This window comes from Phaseolus vulgaris, chromosome 11 (assembly GCF_051622355.1).
Source record: "Phaseolus vulgaris cultivar YP4 chromosome 11, ASM5162235v1, whole genome shotgun sequence".
Classification (NCBI taxonomy): Eukaryota; Viridiplantae; Streptophyta; class Magnoliopsida; order Fabales; family Fabaceae; genus Phaseolus; species Phaseolus vulgaris.
The window spans coordinates 54,140,279-54,148,209 of record NC_143508.1 but is presented as its reverse complement, the minus strand read 5'-3'; the positions used below and the strand labels follow the sequence as shown (position 1 = coordinate 54,148,209).

The 7,931-nt window shown below is 38.4% G+C and overlaps 1 long non-coding RNA gene across 1 annotated transcript; it reads right to left on the bottom strand.

The window, feature by feature from the left end:
* Positions 1-1,292: 1,292 nt before the first annotated feature.
* On the bottom strand, positions 1,293-5,892 carry LOC137817552 (uncharacterized). Its single transcript, XR_016517528.1, has 5 exons — positions 5,683-5,892; positions 5,335-5,375; positions 5,143-5,213; positions 1,724-1,768; positions 1,293-1,352 (listed from the first exon to the last, which is right to left on the bottom strand). It is a non-coding gene; the product is annotated as an uncharacterized LOC137817552 (long non-coding RNA).
* Positions 5,893-7,931: the final 2,039 nt, after the last annotated feature.

The following is a 7,931-nucleotide window of genomic DNA, read 5'->3' as shown; positions in this document are numbered from 1 at the left end:
AGAATTATTTATGCCTCGTTCGGCATCAGAATTATCTTATTACTTTAATGTAATCAGAATTATCTATGCCTCGTTCGGCACCTTAATTATTTTATTACTTTAACGTAATCAGAATTATTTATTCCTCGTTCGGCATCAGAATTATCTTATTACTATAATGTAATCAGAATTATTTATGCCTCGTTCGGCATCAGAATTATCTTATTACTTTAATGTAATCAGAATTATTTATGCCTCGTTCAACATCAGAATTATCTTATTACTTTAATGTAATCAGAATTATTTATGCCTCGTCCGGCATCAGAATTATCTTAGTACTTTAACGTAATCGAAATTATTAATGCCTCGTTCGGCATCAGAATTATTCTGAATTATTTATGCCTCGTTCGGCATCAAAATTATCTTATTACTTTAATGTAATCAGAATTATTTATGCCTCGTTCGGCATCAGAATTATCTTATTACTTTAATGTAATCAGAATTATCTATGCCTCGTTCGGCACCTTAATTATCTTTCGGCATCAGAATTATCTTATTACTTTAATGTAATCAGAATTATTTATGCCTCGTTCGGCATCAGAATTACCTTTTTACTAATGTAATCAGAATTATTTATGTCTCGTTCGGCATGAGAATTATCTTATTACTTTAATGTAATCAGAATTATTTATGCCTCGTCCGGCATCAGAATTATCTTAGTACTTTAACGTAATCGAAATTATTAATGCCTCGTTCGGCATCAGAATTATTCTGAATTATTTATGCCTCGTTCGGCATCAAAATTATCTTATTACTTTATTGTAATCAGAATTATTTATGCCTCGTTCGGCATCAGAATTACCTTATTACTTTAATGTAATCAGAATTATCTATGCCTCGTTCGGCACCTTAATTATCTTATTACTTTAACGTAATCAGAATTATTTATTCCTCGTTCGGCATCAGAATTATCTTATTACTATAATGTAATCAGAATTATTTATGCCTCGTTCGGCATCAGAATTATCTTATTACTTTAATGTAATCAGAATTATTTATGCCTCGTTCAACATCAGAATTATCTTATTACTTTAATGTAATCAGAATTATTTATGCCTCGTCCGGCATCAGAATTATCTTAGTACTTTAACGTAATCGAAATTATTAATGCCTCGTTCGGCATCAGAATGATTCTGAATTATTTATGCCTCGTTCGGCATCAAAATTATCTTATTACTTTAATGTAATCAGAATTATTTATGCCTCGTTCGGCATCAGAATTATCTTATTACTTTAATGTAATCAGAATTATGTACCGTTGACAAACTACCACGTTGAGCCTCTGGTGGAATCTCAAAATCCAGTTCAGGTATCTGCACAATCATATACATATAAGGTTGCCTTTTGAATAAATTTATTACAAAGCAGACTATAAATTTTGAATAATAGAACCAGATTAGTCATTAAAATTTATAAGCAACATCTTAAATTACTTCTTTCATAAAAATATCTATCTTTCTAACTATCTATGTAAACAAATAGACATTGAGATAAATAGGTATGTAGGTATGTAGGTAGATAATATCAGCTCAACTAAGACTATGTGGCTTAGCCCTAGACTTCAAAGAGACAAGAACCAAGGTGTTAATGAACTAAAGAATTTTGAAGATTACAATCTAAATAGGAAATAGGGTACACAGGTTTATATAAATATGAAGAAAATAAACAAAACAAATTTGAGTACCTTAATGGTAGCAGATTCTGATTTAACCACTTGACGATTTAGCATCTACATTCATTAAACTTGTTAGACACTTGTATAAACAAATCATCATAACGGCAAACCACAAAGACAAGTTTACAAATCAAAATAAGATAATCCCAAATAATCATACATTCACCATAACAAGTATTAGAGATAATATTTTATTTCTTAATTATTTGATGTAGTTTAAACTTATTTAGTAGAAATGTATTATTGACAACCCGAGATGCTTTACTTTTGTAGTTGACTGTATTGTTTTATTGCCAAGTTTTTGTTTTAACAATTGTTTTATTATGGAGTTCAAATGTATAATTACTATGTTATTTATTGTTAATATTTTTTATGGTAAGTAAACTCTTACAAGTTTGAGTCAAGTTTACAAAAGCCTTCACAAGTTTCTATGAACTCTCAAGTTTTACAATCTTGATTGCATGCATTTTGCTTCAAATAGTTTTATATCATTACATGATAGATGTCCTTTACAATGCTAAACTCAATATTCTACCTAGGATAAGGAGATTAAAAACTCGTAAATTGGGGATCTTAACTTGGATGGTAAGATCCTATGGTTTTACATAAAATGCAAAACTATACATATATAATGCATATGCATAAGAATATCATAAACAAAGAAAATAACCTCCAAAATCACTACATTAAAACAAAATTAGATTTAAAAGTTATAACTATAGTAAGTCAGGTATCCAAATAGTATAATCAGAAATGTGAGAAAGAAATTCTTAATTCTATTTGTTTATTAGTTGACTAGAAAATTATGTTGTTGAACTATCTTAGTATTTAGGTTTAGGATTTAAGCTAACCACACAATTTTCCAAGTTTTATGCGGGATTTATACTTACCCACTCACCTACCATAATGAAGGTGCACGTGGCTGCAAATTATGGTGGGCAAGGATTGTCCTTAATTAATATGCATTTGAACCAACACCCCCTATGCCAAGGACTATAAGTCTGGAATTGGTCAATGTAGGTGACCCAACAATTGATTTAGGATTGCCTTTGTTACCATCATAGAGTTTGAGCATAGGGTCAAGCTCAATCCCACAAAATTAACTTCTATGGTAAGGATTACTAAACTGAAAATGTTGCTACAGCCAAAGGAAGGTGCAATAATAAAAGTTATAGGTGGCAATACTCTAAGGCAACAATGGAATGACAAAGAAAAGGTTGAACAGTCCAAGATGGAGAAGATCACGAATGGATTGGGAAGGGCTTCATAAATAAGAAGAAAGGGATTTTCCAGGGTGTGTTCAACTCATAGCATAGTATGATCCTACATGGTAAATATTGATTTCAACAACAATGGTCTTCTAGCTAAACATGGATGCAAAAGTATGAAAAACCATCCTTCAAACTAGGTCATTGTTAGGTTCCTAGATAGAAAAACTAGAATTCCCTCCCAAACACAGCAAGAAGAAAGAAAACTCTGTTTTATTACAATGCAGAACAGAACACCCAAAAGGGTTACAAAGGAGAATAGCTCCTTTCACACAGGTTTAATCCTGTCAACTTCTTACAACAATTCAGATATCCCCTCCCCCACAGCAGGTTGGTCTTTATTTAAAGACTCCCTCACCCCAACTAACTAACCCAACAACTAACTAACCCGCTTAACCCTTATTTTTAAATTTCCTTCTATGATACACCCTCCAAGTGCTGTCTTTATTTTCCTGCCTAACATTACTCATTTCTGACAAAACAACCTTGTCCTCAAGGTTGAAATCAGGTCACTGCTCCTTGATGTTCTTTTTCCAAATCTTCCTCAATCTGTCCCCACCCAGAATGATTCACCTCTGTAGGGTCTCCCTCATCTTCTGCAAAAATGATAACCCTCAAATTCTTTTCAGGGCAGCGATGTCCGGGACCGTACGCCCCTCCACAATGGAAACATCTTCCCTCTTCCCTTCTTCTCACATATTCGGGATAGGGAAGGGTCCTGGACCCCCTGTTTCTGGATCCTTCTCCTGGCCGAAACTCTCTATTGGAAGAAGAAGACTCATTCCTTGCTGTGCTAGTCAAACTAGACGAGACTGGCCCACTATTCCCCTTATGCAAATTTGTGTGGCATGTTATCCCGGTGCTTCCTTGATAATGCAGAAAAGACGCATTATTCCTATGCCCAAAACTGCTAATTTTTTCTTCCCTGAAGGACTCCTCAACATCCAGCGCAATCTCCATGGCTCTCATCAATTCTTTGGGGTCATGCGGTCTGATTTGATTACGAATCTTGGACTGTAATCCAGCAAAAAAATACCCCAGCAGCTGTTCCTCCCCTGTCTGTGGTGCTTGTGACACTAACAGCTCAAAATCTTGAATGTATTCATGAATTCTTCCATTCTGTTTGATCTTCGCCAGCTTCTCAAAAACAGAACTTCTCTCCTTTCCCCCAAACCTCCTATTCAGCGCCATGGAAAACTCTTCCCAAGAAGGATTCTTGGAGTTCTTTCTCCAAAAACTGAACCAAGGACTGGCGCTTCCCTCCATACTGATGAAGGCCAGTTTTAATCTTTCCCCTGCTATCACATTCTGCACCTCAAAGAATTTTTCAGCTCTGGCCAGCCAACCCATTGGGTCCTCGCCCTCAAACCCCGGTAACTCCACTCTCCTACCCCACGACTTCATCTCTCCTTCCTTCATCTTTTCCCATTGGCTATCCTGCCTTGATGGTTCCTCCACTCTTTCCTCACCATTCATCGAACACTCTCCCCCTTCCGACCTTCTATCTCCTTTCTTGAGATCCCGCAACATTTCTTTGATTTCTTTTAACTCCAGCATGCCTTCTTTCAACCCCAGAATTTCTGCTCTTATTTCAGAATTCCATTTCAATTGTTCGCTGGTAAATTTCTCTACTGCTGCCATCCTCTGTTCCATCTTTTCTTCCTCACTCTCTGTTTTTTCAGATCCGGCAGGTCGGACCAACTGTTAGGTTCCTAGACAGAAAAACCAGAATTCCCTCCCAAACACAGCAAGAAGAAAGAAAACTCTGTTTTATTACAATGCAGAACAGAACACCCAAAAGGGTTACAAAGGAGAATAGCTCCTTTCACACAGGTTTAATCCTGTCAACTTCTTACAACAATTCAGATATCCCCTCCCCCACAGCAGGTTGGTCTTTATTTAAAGACCCCCTCACCACAACTAACTAACCCGCTTAACCCTTATTTTTATATTTCCTTCTATGATACACCCTCCAAGTGCTGTCTTTATTTTCCTGCCTAACAGTCAGTCACTAGTGAAAAGAACCTCAGCATGGATGTTAACTGAATGGGAAGAAGATAGCTAATAGAGGCATTGGAGTACCTAGGCGCCATATATGTTTTCTTATGTTATATAAAATAATCATTTGGGGATGGGGAATTGAAATTTGAACAAACCAACCTTTTGCTCGCCTGATGGAATCTTCAAAGTGTAACAACAACCACGTGGTTGAATTTCACCAGCAAACTGTACTTCAATGTTCCTAACAGATAAAATCAATAATTATAAAAGAAAGAAAAATTAAGAGGAAGATCAAAGGAACTAATTATGTTCAACGCACACGGAGAGGGCATAGACTAAAGGGCCGTTTACCTCTCACCACAATGTGGACATTCAAAAGCTGATAACAAAATCTGCAGGAAAGGTAAATGTGACAATGAGTTATATTTCAGAAAACTAATGGACAGACAAAACAAAAGAAACAGCAGATAAAAATAATATGTATTACGATCCATTATGTAATTTGTGAATCAATAATGCTAATTCATTTAATTGAAATATGTAACAAATAACATCAGGGAGAAAAGTGAATGAGGCCTAAACATAAGGAAAGACAGAAATAAAGATGAAATTTAACTACATATATGATATATCCCAATACCTACTAACAGTAACCACTTGCCAATCACAAGAGCAAATGGAGCAATAGACAAGACATACCTTTCTGAAGTGGGGAATTAAAGTCAATAAAAATCTTGTAATCCCCTGACAAACATGACAGAAATTCAAGTCAGATGATAAAATTTAAATATTTTGGATGAAGATACAATATTAAGACTTAGGGTGAATTTGACTCATTTGTTGAGCGATAAATAATTGTTTCCTTGATTTTTAACATGGCCCTGGATAGAACAACACAAAAGACGAAACACACAAAAAATGTAAATATTCATTACTCAATTACTCGGGTAATAATGTTGCTTGTAAATAAATTAGTACCATGACATTATTGCTTGATCCTGCCGGCAACTCGAGCGTGATGGAATGGCCTCGCTGCGCTCCTGATCCGTCTGCGCAGCTGTGTTCTCTACGCGAGCACCTTCAGAACCTCCTCTGCAAGCTCCGAACGTGACCTGCAAAACACACAGACGGCGCCTCTAGCGGCCGTTTGTGCTCCGACGCTCAAGTTAGTCCACAGAACCACCAAAAGAAAGCAACTGGAGAGCGTGATAACTCTCTTGAGAAAAGATGCTCTCTGTCTCTATGCGTAACCTCCTCTCTTTCAGACTCTGTGTCCCTCGGAAAAACCAAAAGTCCCTTTTTTGTCTCACCCTCACTCCCTTTTATCTTTCTCTTTGGTGACGTGATCAACAGGGCTCTGCTGCGCCTCTGGCGTGTGTCAGAACCCTGTTGTGCTTTCCTATCACCACCTACCCTCAGAGTTAGTGAGACTTGGGTGTCTGTGCCCGCCTGCGGGAGTCTGCGCTGGCTGTGCTAGGTTGCGCGAGACTGTTCCCTTTAGCGTGCGGAATACACTTTCGTCTGGGCCGCGCCATTCTCAAATGATGATACGTGGAAGCATGCTACTCACATCTAACCACACACGCGTCACCATTTGCAGGGCTCTGGTGCTTCTCTTTGCGGATCTAAGTTATTCCCTTGCGGAATGACTCAGACCCTTCTTCTATCTGGATAACTCGCGCGCTCGCAGGAGAGTGCCAGGTGTGGCTGGTCTAGGCACACTCACCAAACACTGCTCCCCGCGTAAGCGGCTTACCTTTCGTGGCGTCATGCATGTAATGGGTTGAGGGAGTAACCGATCACTGATCGGTGTACTGGCTCCCTCAGGCCATCCTCGTGCACGATTCCCTGAGGTATACTCATGCGGGGTTCATGCGTAACGCTCTCGCTGGGAACCTTGGTCCCAGTTTAACTGCGTGTAACACGAGACCCCGATGACAATGCACCCGATGACTGATCGGCGCCCTATTGCTCATGCGGGGTTCATGCGTAACGCTCTCGCTGGGAACCTTGGTCCCAGTTTAACTGCGTGTAACACGAGACCCCGATGACAATGCACCCGATGACTGATCGGTGCTCTATTGCTTCTCGCATTTCTCCACTTGATCTGTCGGTGGTCACTTGGTACTGACCACCGATCACCTTCGTGGTTCCTACGCCACCTGATCTATCTGTCACCTTGACCACGTGTCACCCTGCGATTGGTCCACGCGGTCGTCTTCTGCTAACGTTATCGAACACCGATGACCGATCGGATCATTGCTCCTTTATCCTAACTATTCGATTAGTACTCTAACAAAAAATAAATTATTATTTCTTCAAAAAAAAAGTTGAACTAAACGCAGGCAACTTCTACTTCCATGCACAAGACCACCCAAAGTCAGATATACCCTTCAACTAGATCTCATTAATACCGATAAAGAATAACCATCAACGCCTGCTCACCTCCAAAATGCTTGTGCAGCGCATCAACCCTGGTGCTAAGTGCTAACTATTCTACATGTGCAGTGCACCAACCGAATACAAAGACAATAAGTGCTACCAATTCAACATGTGCAGTGCATTGGCCATATACAATAAACAAACAAAAAAATTTGATTGTGCCCTGTACAAACCTAATGTAAAAGTGCAGCGCATCAACCTGATGAATAGACAAAAACAAAATTTTTGCTTGTGCCAACTGCAAACCAATTCTGCAGATGGAGTCTGTCGACCTGATACAATAGACAAAACAAAAAAGTTTTGCCTGCACTAATACGAACCAATACTACATGTGTAGTGCATCAAACCGATGCAATAGACAAAACCAAAACGTTTTGTTTGTGCCGACTGTAAACCTATTCTACATGTGCAATGCATTGATCCAACACAATAGAGAAAGCAAAATGTTTAGGTAGTGAGTGCTAACGTATTCTAGGAGTGCAGTGCATCATCTAATTGTAACAGAC